The sequence below is a fragment of the Armigeres subalbatus genome, chromosome 2 (assembly GCF_024139115.2).
Source record: "Armigeres subalbatus isolate Guangzhou_Male chromosome 2, GZ_Asu_2, whole genome shotgun sequence".
In the NCBI taxonomy this organism is placed as follows: Eukaryota; Metazoa; Arthropoda; class Insecta; order Diptera; family Culicidae; genus Armigeres; species Armigeres subalbatus.
In genome coordinates, this window is record NC_085140.1 from 369,132,575 (window position 1) to 369,150,828 (window position 18,254).

General features: G+C 36.0%; 2 protein-coding genes across 6 annotated transcripts in view; one reads left to right on the top strand and one right to left on the bottom strand.

Moving 5' to 3' along the window:
• LOC134213046 (endonuclease G, mitochondrial) overlaps nucleotides 1–18,254 on the bottom strand; it is a 458,875-nt gene that overhangs the window by 329,618 nt on the left and 111,003 nt on the right. The gene's annotated exons all lie outside the window — the stretch shown is intronic.
• The window catches only part of LOC134213042 (uncharacterized), a 125,980-nt gene continuing 109,454 nt past the window's right edge, over nucleotides 1,729–18,254 (top strand). For all 4 annotated transcript variants that reach the window (XM_062691540.1, XM_062691542.1, XM_062691543.1 and 1 more), the window contains exon 1: nucleotides 1,729–2,249. The gene's annotated coding sequence lies outside the window, so the exon portion shown is untranslated. The remainder of the gene's footprint in view (nucleotides 2,250–18,254) is intronic.

An 18,254-nucleotide genomic window follows, 5' to 3' on the forward strand; every position in this document is an offset into this window, starting at 1 on the left:
TATCCAATAATTTCATCAGTAGCTTTACACAGACGATCGAATGATGGGATGGTTTGCAATGCTTGGTTTGTACACATGCAACCGAGGTTTTCTTAGATCGAGATAGCCAAAATCTTAACATGACTTTCTTATGAAATTAGTTTGGTCATGGTTTTCAGAACCTATATCAGAAATTGATTACTTTCAGCGAGGAACCAGCATTCTGGGATGCTAACAAATGCTTTTATAAAACTATTCTTTGAACCGATCAATTACGGCCACTTCCTTCAGAAACCATATTATTTCGGGATGAACTGAATTGTGTCCATATGAATCAAACATAATGAAGTTCAAAATCTGCGTTGCCGGCTCAATCAGAAAAAAACCATTTATCCAGAAATGCATGTCATCGCAGTACTTACACCAATCTCCCGAACCAAGACTATTTCCGAAGTCCCATGTGCTAGAAACTCTTACGGTAAACCGAAATTTATAATGCAATACTGCAGTAGCCACACATCATACAGCCACTAAATACCTAAACTCCCGACTTGAGATTTCGATAAAAATGACAAAAATAAAAATTCCCCATAAAAAATAGAAATTGTCCATAAAAAAATTGGAAGTAGCATATATAGAAATCAGGGTTCTTCTTCGTTGGCATTACATCCCCCACTGGGACATTGCCGCCTCGCAGCTTAGTGTTCATTAAGCACTTTCACAGTTATTAACCACGAGGTTTCTAAGCCAAGTTACCATTTCTGCATTCGTATATCATGAGGCTAGCACGATGATACTTTTATGCCCAGGGAAGTCGAGGCAATTTCCAAGCCGAAAATTATCTAGACCGGCATATGGAATCGAACCCAGCCACCCTCAGCATGGTCTTGCTTTGTAGCCGCGCATCTTACCGAACGGCTAAGGAGGGCCCCTATAGAAATCAGGGTATGAGCAATAAATAAACATAAAATTTCCATAAACAATTGAGTATTATCCAAAAAATAAAAATAAATTATCACTTTAATAAGCAAAAATTTTACATGAAGACAACCAAATCTCGCGGTTAGGATCATAGGGGCGTAACTGCATTGATCGATTTTTCTTCATCGTTATTTTCTTTTTATCAATGTAACGAATTTCAATAGTTTACCTTAGATTTTATGGTTCGGGACAATAGAGGATAGTTGCAGCTTCCATTACAAGCAACAGTCATTGTTCTTCTTCTTCTTCTATGGCTCTTCATTCCAACTGGATCATGATTATAACTTTCAATTCAACTATTAATTCAGTTGAGTTAATAACTGAAGAACAATTTTTTTAAGAAAAAAAAATTATTTTGCCGAAAATTTTATAATTGTTCATTGTTAATATTGATTTATTTGTACTAAATCAATAAGTCTAATATTTTTACAATTTGATCAAAATACTATTTCAAAGCAGTGAAACTGCATTGGTAAAAAATCTCCTAATTTCAGGATATGAAGCGCATGCTGGAAAAAGCAAACTCACTGAACAGTGCTCAATGCTCACAAAAGTCGATGTCCACCCAACACTCTAACCTGGGTAGCACGAAAGCTCGCCCACTTAGAGAAAAGAGACATCACCCAGCCCTGAGCTCAGAGCACCAGAGTTTAGGGTAGCACACGCCACCGTTCCCGGCAGCCAAACGTTGGTAACGATCTCGCTCTAGATGTACGTTAAAATATAAAAATAAATTCACTTTGGTCGCAATCAAACAATTCAGTCGGTTCCGTCGTTTGTTCGCGATCGCACGCGCATTTCGCCAGTCTCGCGCACATGGTCGATGTCGAAGAGTGATTACAGCGACAGCAGAGGACAGAAACCCGCTCGTTTGCCGGGTGCTTGCCTAATGATTCAGAGTGTGCTTTATGGGTGTAAAATTTTGGGGGACCTGAGTTAATTAGAGCCAAGTGTTGTTTTGTGTGCGTCTAGAACTGTCATCAACGTCATTAACCCGCGGTGGATTAATTCCGCGCCGCCGCCGTGAGGCGTTGACCGTGAGAACTGAGAGCAGGGCTTCCGGTTTGTTTGGACCTGGATTGGCGCAGTAGAACGAAATGCAAAACAGTGATCGGAAGGAAATGTGAATGAATTGTTTGATTTGATTCCTATAAGTGTAATTGAAAAATTTTTGCTAGTGAAAATGAATTTCGGCATGACATTACAAAAGTAACAGTAAATGTGCAAAAAGTTACCCGATGCGGTTTCTGGAAAAATAATTATTCTATAATACAAAACCAACGACACAAGTGAGTAGTCACGTTAGATATAATATCATTATAAAGATCATATACTGACAATAATTACTATAAAATTTGTGATCATATCGGGATGATCCTATTCAACAAAAGCAAGCAAACGACCAAGGAAAGGTTAAAGACCTGGAGTGCAGACTATGTTTTTGCAAAACGTGAATCAAATATATTCCCCAGTAACAACGTAAAATTTAGCACCACTTTTAACGGGTGTAAATCAGGAGATTCATCCGGCCAAATGATCCACCTATAGAATCTCACTGCAATGGCAACAACCCGTTTGGTTCACTCACTCGGCAGGGCAGTCTAATTAAAACGAAAAATTGTATTGAAATGCAAAACACTGGATGGATGGCAAAAATTTAAATTAGAAATGACCCGCCGGAGCCACGGAGCCCGAAAACAAAACATCGTTGGTGCTGGTGTGTTTAATGGACACATTGGTGGTTGGAGGTTTATTCGAAGTTGATGGCATTTTGATAAATGTATTAGAAGCATATTCAGCAGCGTGCACCATGATTAGGTTAGATTTGAGAATATTCTCTTTGAGCTGTGAATATATCATATTATAAAAACTTATAGTTCCCTAGAAAAATTTCACTAAACAAAATCGTTCTTCTGGTGAAGTAAATGTTTGTGAATCGAATTATTTCATAATTCAATGAAAATTTGGTAACGAATAGAATGTCTACAATCGTGAAAACAAATATTAAACTTTCTGAAATTCAAGCACGCACGCTGCTGTATGGGATGCATTTTTGGCCGAACGGTATTCGGAGTTGTTAGCACCCTCTCAGATTCCAATGAAACTTCCTGGGCATATAGGTTCTCTACCAACCGTCCGTCCATGGACTTAATAATGTAGGTACATGAGCTATTTTTCATACAAAATAGTTAAGTTTGACGCCCTTCAGTTTTTTTTTCATTCACATTTAAAAAAATGTTTACACTAAAAGAAATTTTACATAAATTGATTTAAAAATATCTAATATGAATATGATTTTAAAATAAAACAAAGTTATCTGTTTCAAAGATTTGTGTCCTAGGAATTCAAAACTTTGCAAAAGATTTGCAAAACAATTTTTGTACTAAAAACCATTTATGAAAAATTCCAATAACTTTGAATGGGTGAATGAAAAAGACTGATTCACAGATATACTACAAATTGACTATATAACCAAACTTTAGGCCGAAACAAATATTAAAAATAATAATTTGAGAGGGCAACAATAAAATATCCGGAAATTTTTGAGGATTTTCAAAACATTCTTCGACGATTCCGAGGAGTTGTTTTATGGTTTTTATTTTATTATTTATGTTTTATAATCCCTCCCTTGAGCTTTGGGAGACCAGTAGGACATAATTTTTATTAAATATTTGTAACGGCCTGATGTGAAAACTTGGCAAAAACGATTGATCCAGTACTGAGAACAAGGCTAGTCCATTTTGTGTGGAAAAATAGCTCTTCTTCTTCTTCTTATTGGCAGTACATCCCTCACTGGGAAAGAGCCGCCTCGCAGCTTAGTGTTCATTAAGCACTTCCACAGTTATTAACAGCGAGGTTTCTAAGCCAAGTTACCATTTATGCATTCGTATATCATGAGGCTAACACGATGATACTTTTATGCCCAGGGAAGTCGAGACAATTTCCAATCCGAAAATTGCCTAGACCAGCACCGGGAATCGAACCCAGCCACCCTCAGCAGAGTCTTTGTAGAGCTTTGTAGCCTAGGAGGGCCCCTTAGCTAATGGACCCATTATTTTGCCCACCAGTGTACACCAGTACAAAAAAAACTTTCTGATGTCCAAAATAAAATTTTATTTCAGTATCACAAATTAAACCAGTGAACATTGAGGGAAAAGGGAATTTGAAGATGGAAAATAGAAAATTTCGTCACGAACAATTCACATAAGAGATCAAAGGCTTATTCTAAAACAATTTTTCAGTAAGTGCAGTAAGTAAGACGGGTCACACTTTTGTGTGTAATTATTATGCCCTAACGCCCCACATAAAACGATTTTTAATATTTTTCGTTTTTATTTTGTCTTCCAGACGTTATACTAAAATTATTTAGAAAATTATGCAGAGTTTTTTAGTGGAATGTCTTCATTTGTCATGAGGCGAGTTAGTACTATTCTATATAATGCCTCTAATTGATTGTATTTAATACGTATTTCGACCTCAACAGTAACGCCGACTTCAATGTCTCGCAATCGACTCGAGTCAAATGGGATGGATATGGATAAGATCATAGGATAGTACTATTGATATTTTCTAATAATATTATTAAAAACACTTTCACTTTGGAAAAAAACAAATATGCAGGCCAAAAAGTCGGACAAAACAAAACGAATCGTTTTCACGGATTTGGACTGAGATGTCCCCATGAAGGCAGCAGGGACTATGTCCAAGGGCTTGATGATCACTCCCCAGGCCATCTACCTGCCAGTTGTGGTGCCTGTCTAGGATGTGGTGGGGTTTGACAGTGGGCTCTGTTAAAACTTCTATAAAAAGCTGCGTGTATCCGCAAGCAGACTCCGCCAAAGCGACCGTGTGCCGCTCAAAGCTCACAAGCCCAAAACATGGTGTTAGGTGGGACGCTTAACAGACCTGACACAACGGCCCTCTGACGATACAGGAGGTTTGCACAGGTCCAATAAGCCGCCTTTAAAAACAACCATTACGAATAATACGAATAACATAGAAGATAATACGACTCGATACAATTGGCAACGACCTAGACGACGAATAGATGATCACGATTGGAAGCTTGGAACATGGAACTGCAAATCGCTAGATAAAAAAAAGTATGTCCCCATGAGTGTTTTGCAGTCAAAATATGGGCCTCCCACTCTCCCAGAGGAAATAGTAGGTAGAGGTATAGAAAAATGTCGAGTAGCATATAAGCATAAAAGAATATGAGGACGCATGGTACATTTGTGCAATTAATAATTTGTAAGTTAACTTTTATGCATATTTCCATCTGTTCAATTAAAAAAATGTACAAGTTTGCAGCATTTGTATAGCTAGTTGTATCAAAGGAAACCTAAACCTAACCTTAACATGGCGAATACTGCCTTACACATTTTGTATTAAAACAAAAAAATCGCAATTTCAAATTCAATTCATTTTTTTTTTAAATAAAATAAATTTCAAATATAATTAAACAATAATTACAAAAATATGTATTTATTTATAATGTGATTTCAAAAATAACATACAGACTTAAGACACTTGGTGTCTTAAAATTAATCCTTAATTCCTATAGCAGAATTATGAAAACATATCCAATATAGCACCTCGCTTTGATCCTGTAAGTTGCCACCCATAAACGACTTTAAGTTCGTTCTAGAGAGCTACGATTTATTCAGCTATTTCTCAAACAATGTCTCCGAAGAAGCAAAGCATCCATCTGGGAGGCCAGTGACTGATTTTGAAAAACTTCTTAGATGGAACCGTCTAAGACGAATTAAGTACTTTCCATTTAATTCCACCAAGTAATTTTCGATATCTTTGCAGATACGTATTTCGACCACAACTGTGTGGTCGAAATACGTATCTGCAAAGATATCGAAAATTACTTGGTGGAATTAAATGGAGAGTACTTAATTCGTCTTAGACGGTTGAATACATTCCACTAAAAGAGCTAAATATATTTTTCTGTTCTTAGATGGTCTTTCTTTGACCCTGAGTGGTTCGATGTTTTAGAAATTCTCACAGAAGTATAAAAAGTAAATTAACTATCTAGACTGTATTATTTTTTTTTCTCAAGTGTTCCGGATCTTTAGAAGGGACACACGGTGACCTTCTGGACTTTACTCCTAGTCACATTACAGTTCTGATATTGCTCTTAGATTTCTATAGCAAACTGTTAGGAAAAGATAGGATGCTAGGACTAATTTTTAAAAAAATTCTTCCTGGAAGTTTAGGACCTTTTGTTGGATCAATTACTGTCTACCTAGGGTCAAAGAATGGCCCTTGTGTTGATCAGATAAGTTTTAAATTTCGTATGGTTTCAAAGTTTCAAAAATAACCGATGTTTTGTTTCTAACCAGCAATCGACATGAAAAAGCTTGGTATTTCATACCCTTAATGATAAATGCTTTTGGAAAATCTGACAAATACAGGGATGGTAGCGCTCAGTGCCGCTCAAAATAGTGACTTTAGTAACCGCCACTGTCGAAAAAGGGATCAAATAGTGACTTTTAATTGCGTTTGCAGTGATAAAAATTTACTTTCATATGAAGTTAATAAGGCAGTTATGAATAATTTTCAAAAATTATGTCTTCCTCTAATATGTTTTGGCCGAAATTGAAGGGGTAATAAATTCCGCAAAAATTATGAATTGCCAAAACATTATTTAATAAATCAGATGAAAAGAAAAGTGTGTGCTTATTTAGTGCAATGTCAATGTCATTTCTACAAGTATACGTATTTCGACCTCAACAGTAATGACGGTAATGACGTCTTTAGTCTCTCAAGTCGAGTCATGTATGAGACACTGATGGAATTAAATGGAATAGTTCGTCTTATGACTAATGAAATTTGATGAATTTGTTTTATTTTATTATTTTTTATATTTATTTTTGTATTTTCCGCCCCTTTAACCACTGGAAAACACAATTTAAGGCAAGTCATAAAAAATAAGGTGCTATAATGTTTAATATGGGTTCGAACTTATTCGGAAAATCTTTGCTTGTGTGTGAAAATAATACTTTTTTATGATGCAAATTTATTTAAATAATGCTTCGACATAGATTTAATTTGAAGCAATCACTGTGTTTGCGGCGAGGATTATCAGGACATTGATCATGTCGTGTGGGCGTGCGAGAAGAATCGCGGCCCCAGATCTGCATTAACTGAACATCTCCAGGTCCGAGGAAAACAACCAAGGCCTATTTGAGAAGTGTTGGCGGGCCTTGATCTCCAATACATGTCCCTCGTCCACCAATTTGTGAAAATTACTGATGTGAGATTGTGATCTTAGTCTGCCCATCCCCTTGTCTGTCGTACCCCATATCGAATGTCTTCCTCTTGTTGTCCATTTCAATGTATGTCGTTAACCCATTTCGTATGTCTTTCTCTCGTTGTTCCTCCCTAAAAAATGTTTGTCCCGTTACAGATGTGTCTTTCGGTTCCCCAAAACTAACATTATGTATAAGATTTAGGATATGAATTGTTAAACTTGATTTCGGTTCCGTAACGCTTCACGGCAATTGAGCCTCCAAAATAAACGAAAGATTAAAAAAAAGGAATGTGTAGTGAATGAGTAAAAAAAAAATTTGACTCACAAAGCTTATAAATCTGAAACCCAAGAATCGTTACGAAACCTAAAGGATTTTGTTCAGAATTTCAATAAGCCCAAACAAAAAGTTCGAGCTACCGACCGGTGAGACAAAATAATAAAAATCTTTAGAAATGCACGATTTTTCTTGATGGAATATCCAAAGTTTATGCAGTTTCGAATGTCTCAATTGTCGTCAGAATATATTTTGGAAAATTGTTAAGTACTTATCGGAGCAGATGTCGAGAGACTATTCATCTTGCAACTTATAAAAAAAAATATGTGGAAAATCTATCTACGTAATAAATGTAAGAGATTCAAATTTTTCCATTTTGATTCAAAAATAAATATTTTTATGTTTCAAAATATATATGTTTGTGAGTAAAACATATTTGTTATAAAAAAAGGTTGTTAATTTTGGGTAGGTGAAAGTGGGGCAAGGTCGCCAACGTTGGTTATGACCAGGGTTTCGACTTTTCGTTTCGATGAGAACAAAGCAAGCATTTTCCGGGCCCAGGGAGAATCTATTATCGTTGTTTATAGCGAGGAACATCACTCACCTACCAATCTTTTCTCTGGAGCTAGCCTTGGAAGATAAACGAAAATCGTGCCTATTAGATGAAATTCCTTTTTCGTTTCATCACTTTTACCTCACTCACTTTCGCGAGAATTATCGCTGAACAATTATAAAAATTTTATGGCCACGGCGGGACTCGAACCCAGAATATCAACAATAATAGCCAAAGGGATGCGTCCATTCTAGCCACACCACCACGCTATCTGCATGTTGGTAACCGGTTATTTGTACCACAAAGGCTACTACCGTTTGCATTGCTGATGGCACCGAAAAAGCTCGGATATGAAAGAAAACTAATAAACCAACTTTACACGGTGATCGAAGTGAACATAAATGGTTATCACTCTCCAGACTGTTTTTCTTCCCCAAAAAGCAATTTCTCCCCGAATGTTTTTGTGAGAGAGCATCCTGTGCTCCTGAGATTGAGTGAGCATTACGAACCCTGGTTATGACTTAAGTGAGCATTATTTTCACATTCACATTTTCAGGGATGGTTAACAATAATGTAAAAGGGTTATACCCTACTCGCTCTTGAAAAAAATAATGATTTTAAGATGGTTTAGTTGAAATTTGAGTTTTCACATAATTTCGTAATTGCATAATTTAAGTTTTGAAGCCTAAATTTCTCGTTTTCAGTACAAATTGATATTAGGGGAGACTGGGTAGACTTGATCCGCATTTCTGATTTCCGATGTGTCACAGCCAAAAATAAGTACACATACGCGATTTCCACACAGACTCTCTAAGAAATATAGTATTTAACTTTACTGATGTATGGCAGTCCTTAAATTATTGTTGTTATTGATACACAATTGATTTTTTGGAGTGCTATCAAAAATCGACTTTTAAAATATTCGGGGGGAATTGATCCCTCTCCAAGAGCTTGCTTTGATCAAATTAGAAAGGTGCCCTCAGATTTTTTAAATAGTTTTCCTTCAAAATACGCGGAATTTGCGAATTGCTCTGCGTATACGTGAACGATTTTTGTTATTGAATTCGAAAGCACGTGCAATTTTAAAATTTAGGGAGACTTGATCCCCTTTTTATGATATCTACGCAATGAATGATTTTTCCTGACAACTCTTCATCAAATCGGTCAAAGCTATAAAAAATTAGAAGCCTGAGAATAGATTTATATTTTTGCCTTTCTCGTACAACAAAGTTGTACCGAAAGGCTATCATTTCACTCCGAAAACGAACTTTTTATAGAAGCCTCTGAGACCCACAGTATTATATACCAATCGACTCAGCTCGACGAGCTGAGCACATGTCTATCTGTCCGTGTGTATGTATGTGTGTATGTGTGTATGTGTGTGTGTGTGTGTGTGTGTGTGTGTGTGTGTGCGTATGTGTGTGCACAAAAGCTACAAAAAAACATTAGACAACTTTTCGTATAGTAATCCTTAACCGATTTTCTCGCAAGTTTTATTCGACAGGGGACAAGGTCTCGTTGATCACTATTGAATTTTATAACGATTGGTCACTGCGTTTAAAAGTTATGAAGAAAATTGTACATCGGGCCATATAAACCCCATATAAGGTTGGTGTCTTAACTAAATGCGAGAAAGGCACCACCAACGCTAGGTGGATTAATCTGGGTTTTATTAATTTTTTCGCCAAATTTTTGTATGGGTGAATAATGGGGGATCAAGTGTCCCAATATTGAGGCAATAACTTCACATCCAAATATCCTTAAATTTTGATGGAATATTAACATTTTCATCAGTACAGATCATTAAGCATATTTATGGCTTTGTGTTGTGAAAAAACGAAAGCATTTGGTCATTGTTATGAAAAGTTGTTCTAATTTTGCTTGGCCAATAAATAAATCTTTAGGAAGGTCAAAACATACAAACCGCCCTGCAGAATAAATAAGGTTGTCAATCCAAAAAATAACTCACCACATAAATGTCATTTGTCTAGAGGATCTATACTAAAAAATACGCTAGAACAAAACTACTTTTGTCCTCGATAAAACAGGGCGTGATCAAGTCTACCCACCTTCCCCTATTATTATTAATAATGATCGATGGGATATAAAACTTTGGACATATGTCAGCTTGTGGCGGTATTGCCAACTATATTAGGGACAAGCCCTCATATTCATTTACAAAATCATCAAGATAGTTTCTACCTGAATCATGGATGATTTAAAACAATGATGATGATTTTAATCATGAAAATAACCTTAAGGCAAATTCAGATATTATTGTAGAGCCTGATGCCAAAAATCAACATGAGATCAAAAGCAACATACGACACTTTTAAGTAAAACATCATTTGTACATAATCCATAGAAGTGCAAGAAATTTGTCACCCGTTTTAAATAAATTCAGCTCACTTTTTATATAATTTTAGGTCCTTGCTCGTCTCGTAACCGCTTTAAAACCAGTTTATAATATATTGAAACTTTATTAAATAATAAATGTTTAATGGTACTTATGTAAAAGACAAGGCATCATAAAGGTGTTTCATGGACAAATCAACAGAATTCGAAGAAGTTTCACTATTTTAAAAGGTTTTCCTGAAACAACAGAAATTGTATCTAAATCTGAAATTGTGTGGGATTGAGATGAAAATGTCAGACTTTTATTGGAAATATGAATTTAAACACTCAACAGTTCCATTGATAAGATGTAGAGTTCAATAGTTTTGAAAAGAGGTTTTAAAATAAGCAGAGTCTGCTATAAGTCTTGAGAATATATTTAGATTCTCATTTCCCTGTGCCCATCCTGCTTGCATACCCAATTGCATCACTGTGACACAAAACCCTTCAATTAATCGCTGTTAAAAATCTCATTAGAGATTCAAAGCGAATTTAAAGTCACTAAGAATTTGCGAACAGCTTTGGGCCAAAAATTACAAAGTGGTAATTTTTTCTAAATACGTCATGAATTTTAATTCCGCGACGATGCTATTAACGAAACCTAGTCAATAGTTTCAAAATAGTTGAAAATTTTCCTTTTTCCGAGAAAATGTGACTTTAGTGACATCCCAAGTAACATTTTGAGTTTTATCATACTCTATTAGCAGTTTTGGAGAGTAAATTTTCAAGACTAGCAATAAAACTCAAATCTACATGACAACCTCTTGATGACCGCTACAAGATTATGTTATGACTACGTGGATCACTCTTGAGATCGTCTTCAAAACAAGTTTAAGGTTATTCATAAGAGTTTCATAAAACCGCTGTCAAAAAGGGAATTTCTTTTCCATGGAGCTTTTGTTATTGTTTTGAAGAAAAGGATAATCATAGAAATGGAAGAATGAAATTAAAAACAACATCACGGACATGGATGAAAATAATATTCAATTATTGGAAATTGGATGCCCAGAATTCGTTCGCGTGCTTGCAAATTTTTCTGCGCGTTCGAATTTCTGGTGAAAACTGGTAAGAAAATCAGTTTTTTCAAGTGCGCCGTCGTAATACTGTGATTTACGACCAAATAATTAGTGTAGATAATAAATTGGTATGCTGCCTTTTCCTCTGGTGGCATTCCGATTTGCAAGGAAATATTTCTTGTGCTTCAAATTGTGAAAATCATCTTGAAATGCAGCGATTATTACTAATTGTCATTAATAATACTCGCTGCATTTCAAGAGATTTTGCAAAAGATTTACGCCGATATAAAATTATTTTTTCCTACCAGCATGGCTGCTACTACACTATGGGAAAATAACATTTTGCACAACTTTCAAATATAATAAGTATTTAGCTGAAAGCTGCTGCAATCTATTCCTTACGATTAGTTTTTTTCATGATCGTTCTATATTCACTTGATTTTTATTATTATATATGCAGCTCAGAACCGAATTTCTCGGTACACACGGACAGAGATACATACACACGGACAGAGCTTACGACAATCAATCTTTCTCCTATTAGTCGCAAGTTTCATCACAGCGCATTTGGGTGCAAATAATGTGCACCAGTTGCGCAATGATGCGCTATAAGTTGAATGCGAATAAAATCGGGTTTCGCGACTTCGAAATTCAATTTTCAACTGGAATCATAATATCTGTTTCATTTTCTTAAGTGGAATTTGACCAATAAACAACAAAATCTTAAATATGCGAAGCTCAGCTAGGAAAATTTATGTATTTTTTCTGTGTTTAAAATATTTGGGGAACATGGAACAGAAACATCTGTTTTTAGCCATTTGATTGACCATAGTTCACGAAGTTCAACATAAACATTATGTTCTTGTACAATACCATTATAAACCTAATTAAAACTACTAAGTTTTATTTAGGTTATGCGTAAGACAAGTCTTAGACCAATATATTCGGTTTTATGACAGTTTTCAAAATTGGTTTTATTAGAGTCCTCAAGATAATCATTAGGCCCCTAATAAGCTCATAAAGCATTCGACATTTGTGGTTTTATTGAACGTTTTATTATGATTTTGAAGATAGCTACAAGTCTTCCAATAAGGCTAATCTCGCGGTATTGATCAAAGCAGCGATAAAGCCGTTAAAAAACTTAAATAAATCTATGAAGTCTTGAAATTGTTACTTGGGATGAGGTAAAAAAGGGACTTTTTAGTGACTGACCCGCTAATAATTTTTCTTCGGCATCTTTTGTACAAAAGTTAGGGGAGACCGCGACTGGTTGACCGAGTATTGCTTTCGGATGGTCTGTATTCATTCTGGTTATACTTTTCGAAAAATGGTTTTCGCAGTCATAAACATACATGTTTTGAGCACATAAGTAATTTTGCCCATTTATGAAAAAATCAGGAAAAAAGCTATGAACAAACAAATTTGGTGAAAAAAATCGGCAAACCAACCCCAGGGCTGAGGTAGGCTAGCCAAGTTCGTTAAAATAAGGAAAACACATCAAATCTATCAGAGGAAAATGTTTATAAGTGGAAAAATCCAGATTAATCCACCTATAGTGAGATTTTGATCCTATCTCAATCATGAGGAAATATTTTCAAACTCCAGTGTTTTAAAACAAGATAAATCTACTGAGCTTCCCACGACTAGTCAACACGTAAAGTGACAATTAATTGCCTACCAAAAGGCGGGTTTCTTGGGTTGAGTGACAACAATGCACTGTACGTCTAGCTGCCTATATCGGATTGAATAACTATTGTAACATGGCTAGTAACTAACATACGCTAAGTAGTATACTGGTAGTATACTCGTAATTTCCAGAGACCTTGATATTAAGTAATCCAGAACTAACTAAATAACCGTAGGGTTCAATTCAATACTCACGCTCCTCCAATGTGAATGTGTACTATCTTTTTCTTCTCATTTGCATTACATCCCCACACTGGGACAAAGCCGCCTCGCAGCTTAGTGTTCATTAAGCACTTCCACAGATATTAACTGCGAGGTTTCTAAGCCAAATTACCATTTTTGCAATCGTATATCATGAGGCTAACATAATGATATCCCAGGGAAGTCGAGGCAATTTCCAATCCGAAAATTGGCTAGACCGGCACCGGTAATCGGACCCAGCCACCCTCAGCATGGTCTTGCTTTGTAGCTGCGCGTCTTACCGCACGGCTAAGGAGGGCCCCTGTGTACTATACACATGTGGAAGTGTTGGCTTGACAAATGAATTGTGAGTGATTCGACTATGCGTCCAATTTGGGAATATCGGGCTCATTCAGCAGCCGCTAAGTTTCGAAGGCCGACGGAGTTCCTTCGTTGCTTAGTTGGTTAAAGCACCAGTCTAGCGTACTGTGGGTCGTGGGTTCGAGTTCCATCGAAGGGAAAGTGGTTACCTCCAATACATTTTTCAAATCAAAATCTTCCACATAATGTACATATTTACATCTGAGTTTTCAAACATTGTAAAATAAATAACCGTATTTATCACATTACCGCTAGGGTAACTCAATGAGGGTAGCATTAAGTTTACCGTAGCATAGTGGTAGAGCACCCGTCTAGCATAAGGGCGGTGTTGGGTTCGATTCCCTCCGGTAGGCAGAGGATATTTTAGCATATTTCAAAAATATTCTGATCCTCCAAACATGTGTTTTCAGCCTTCAGGATCGTTTTTCATAAAAGTTAAAAGTATGACGAAAGTCGATAGATCAAAACTGAAAAAATCATGTTAATATAAGTTTAATTGGTTTCAGTATTACGGATTTTCGGACTAATGTACTTTTTACAACATGAGTGTTATGAGTTCAGCCATTTTCAGATCCAGAAAAAATATTTTAAGCTCTTTTTAGTGGAATGTATTCAACCGTCTAAGACGAGTTTAGTACTCTCCATTTAATTCCACTATGTTTTGCTATCTTACGCAGATACGTATTTTGACCTCAACTGTGAGGTCATCTTCAGTGTCTTGTACTTGACTCGACCAAGTTGCAGAGTACTAAACTCGTCTTAGACGGTCGTTTTCAGATGTTGACCCAAAATTTTCCACCTATAATGTTTGCGCCACTTTGGAAGTACCGATCGTACGAAATGAAAAAATCCTTCTACTAGTTTTCCTTACAAAATTATAAAAATAAATTAAAATAGTTTAAACATTGCAAAATCAAGCAGCACAATTGTTTCTCTGAGTGTTTGTCCTACACACAGAGAAACAATTGTGCAGCTTGATTTTGCATTATTTGCTGCTCGAAGTTGAATGAATTGAATGTTGTTTTTCTGCTCGATCCTTCCTATGCATGCCACTGAAAACAGCATGCTTCTGTTCCCAAACCGACTGAGCAAAAATACCCATCCTCCGCATTCACACCAGTCAGTCTGCACTTAGAACCGCGATCTCGGGGTCCAATGTGTGTGGGTTTGGGCGTTTGAAGTTTTATTGACCTTGCCTGTCGCAGTACTCGGTGTGTTGTTCTCGCCGATTCTGAATGCATCAATGCATGGCGTGTCGATTGAGCTGGCCAGGTTTAGTTCACTCCTCTTTGCTGACTACGGGTAGCAGCAAACGCAGACTCAAACAATTCTAATGATAATTAGTGAACTATGTTGGTTTGGATTTTTTCGGTATGAACTGAAATTTTTGCGTGTTTTGGGGAGTTCGTTTTATTACTGTTCGTGAAGCACATGTACGAGCGGTTGACTGACGCCCTTAATGAATGGCAAAATTTCGTAATATTTTGGCAGTGACCACCACGCTTTTGACTCTGATTTTTGCCAGTTGATGTGTTTTCATTGTAGTAATGGAGGCCAATGTTAAAAGTATTTTCAGAAAAATACAGTTAATATCGATCTGGTAAACAAAAATTCTGCAAAAAAAAAGTTTTGCAATATCTTAAATAAAGTTTTAGTAGGATCGTTTCCTATCAGAAAAGTACTTTGATTTTTTCGTCATTAGACTGATCCTTTCTACAAACTTACGTAACAGCTTCTTTTAGGAAATTTTAACTTGACGACTGCTTACTTTTATATTTCAAATTGAAAGATCATTGAATTTAATCATATTTCAGTTGGTGAACTACAATACGTCATAATCGTTAAAATGCACATGTGATTTATTTATTTTTCATGTGTTCTTTTTCTTCTGGCTCTTAATTCCAACTGGAACTTGGCCTGCTTTCCAACTTAGTATTCTATTAGCATTTCCTCAGTTATTAATTGAAAACTGTTCTATGCCCGCCATTGCTTAAATATGTGTCTTTGTGTGGCAAGTACAACGAATACACTATGCCCAGAAATTTCCCAAACGAAAACATCCTAAACCGGACCGAGGATCGAACTCGCCATCTCCTGATTGGCAATCCTGCGAACCCCAGCACTCCACTGATATGGTTTTTAAGGCTTTTAAGACTTTTAAGCGTTAAATTCCCAATAGAACATAAGCGATTGCAATAATTATATTTAATTTTAATAATTTAATTATTAAATGTTAACGCTAAGTGTTTCTTACTACCCTCACACTCACACATTAGCAACATTTCCACAAGTGCCAATTCGTACATTTGCTTGTATTGTTGAAATCTGTAGCCTGTAGGGCAACAATCCATTTTACCTACTTCAATAAATCTCGCTCGTCCTTGTCTGATTTGACGACAATCTGATATCAAAGTCTGAAGCAAGGTTTTAGCTATCAAACAACGCACAAACATAAACTTGATTGTTCGTTTGTTTGTTTTACATTATCACCATTTGACTCTCGTGGGCGGCAGGGTACGACAATAATGAAGTAATCAGTTAAACAGCGCCAAATAGAATTGATCGCATTCGGATCAGTCTGCTCAGAACTGATGCACTCACCACCAGCAGACACAAGCTTTGCATTTGCGATTTTTACGATTGCATTCGTGTGTGCAACATCCATGAGGTTCTTCAGCTAGAACAAAGCTCAACGCATCAGTCAGTTTCGGTACTACGACGCACGAGCAGAACTCGAATGCGTGGAAAACAATAAACGACGGGGAAATGAGTAGAGGTCAAATGCTTGGTATTGAAATGTAAATTTAGCAAATGAGTTTTGTTTCATATTTTGACAAAGATTCTAAACGATGACGGTGTTATCTGAGATGTGATGCTTGGTTTTACAGTTTATCTATTCAAAAACAATATTACCGAATCACATATGACGGCAGACTTGAATAAGCTTATTGTACAGGAAAGCTTGAATTAAAATTAACAGAAAACGGAAGTTAGGAAAAATTATTTTCAACAGTGTCGAAACTAAATTGAAAATTGTTACGCTTAAAGTCAGCAGAATGACTACCATATTCAATTTAGATTAAGAATTTTTCAGGCTTACGTTTTTATTTTTGAAGACTCATCTGTGATAAAGCATTACGGAGCCGAAATCAAATTTATTGATACATTTCTTGATTGACATAGTGTTGATTTTGGGGAACCAAAAGACTAGCGGTTTAGTCGAGGTTAGATAATAATACAGTAGGAAAGGGAGGGAATTTGGGGTGCTTAAATAATTACGATGCTGATATTTCTTCTTATTCTTCTTCTATGACTCTACATTCCAACTGGAACTTGGCTTGCTTTTCAACTTGATGTTCTATTAGCATTTCTTCAGTTCATTATTTGAAAACTTTTCTATGCACGCCATTGCATGAGTATATATATTGTGTAGCAACTACAATGGATATACTATGCCCAGGGTGTCGAGAATGTTCCCCTCCGAAAACATCCTAGACCGGACCGAGAACCGAACTTACCATCTCCGGATCGGCAATTCTACGCCTTTGCTCGCAAGGCTAACTGGAAACCGATGTTTACATAGTTGAATTTCTTGGCCATTATTAAGGAATATTCTAATAATTTGGCAAGCTTAGTAAAATCTTAAAACGAACCTTGTTCTGTGAAAAAAATGCTACAACCAGACGCAAGCAGCGATCCTATCGGGAAGTAATAGAACTTCATTGTACGATGATGTCTATCGATTCTAGATAAAAATGGCTTTCTGAAATTGTTCCACTAGTGTGGAGGAAAAGTCATGCAAATTCGGGACGTTTTTAAATCGGTTAATTTTACTACTTAAACAATAGTATTAATAATAAATTAACTATAACACTTCCCCTCCTACCTATATATGCTCTTCATACTGTTTTAGGCTGATTTCTTAGCAATAATATGCTAATTTCGAATGATTTCGAACTTGTTCGAACCATTAAATGCAAATTTGTACGGAAGTGTCATATGGTTCCTGCTCAATTATTGACGTTTTACGGCACTGTTGTTTCAGTTACTGCAGCCCAGCTTTTGCACCAGGTTCCAAATGTATAATTTATAAATTTTGACAAACGAACCGTTTTTCAAGAAACCTTTTTTTACAGAAACCAGAAATTTCATCACAAGCTAGTTTTCATATTCTTGGTTCTATCATACGTGTTGAGTTGTACACCAATCGTAATTTTGTAAACATTATTGAGCCTGTTGATGAATTTGTTCCGTAATTTGTCGATAAAATTGACAAACTTACAACTCATGATTTAATTTGTGAAGAACAGTAATCCTTTTGCAGTGATCAGCAATGAATCTCTTAAATAATGAATTATTTATTTATTACTAATTTTTATTCAAAACGCTCTTCAAGGATATATTTGGAATAAATCTCAAGTAGCGATACACCCATTTAAATTTTACTGTGAGAAAGGCAATAAGCTTGCAAATGTAAGTTGTTTTTATCATATCAGACTAATTACTTACGATGTAGTCACTTACTGTGAACTTACTAGTGAACCTCAT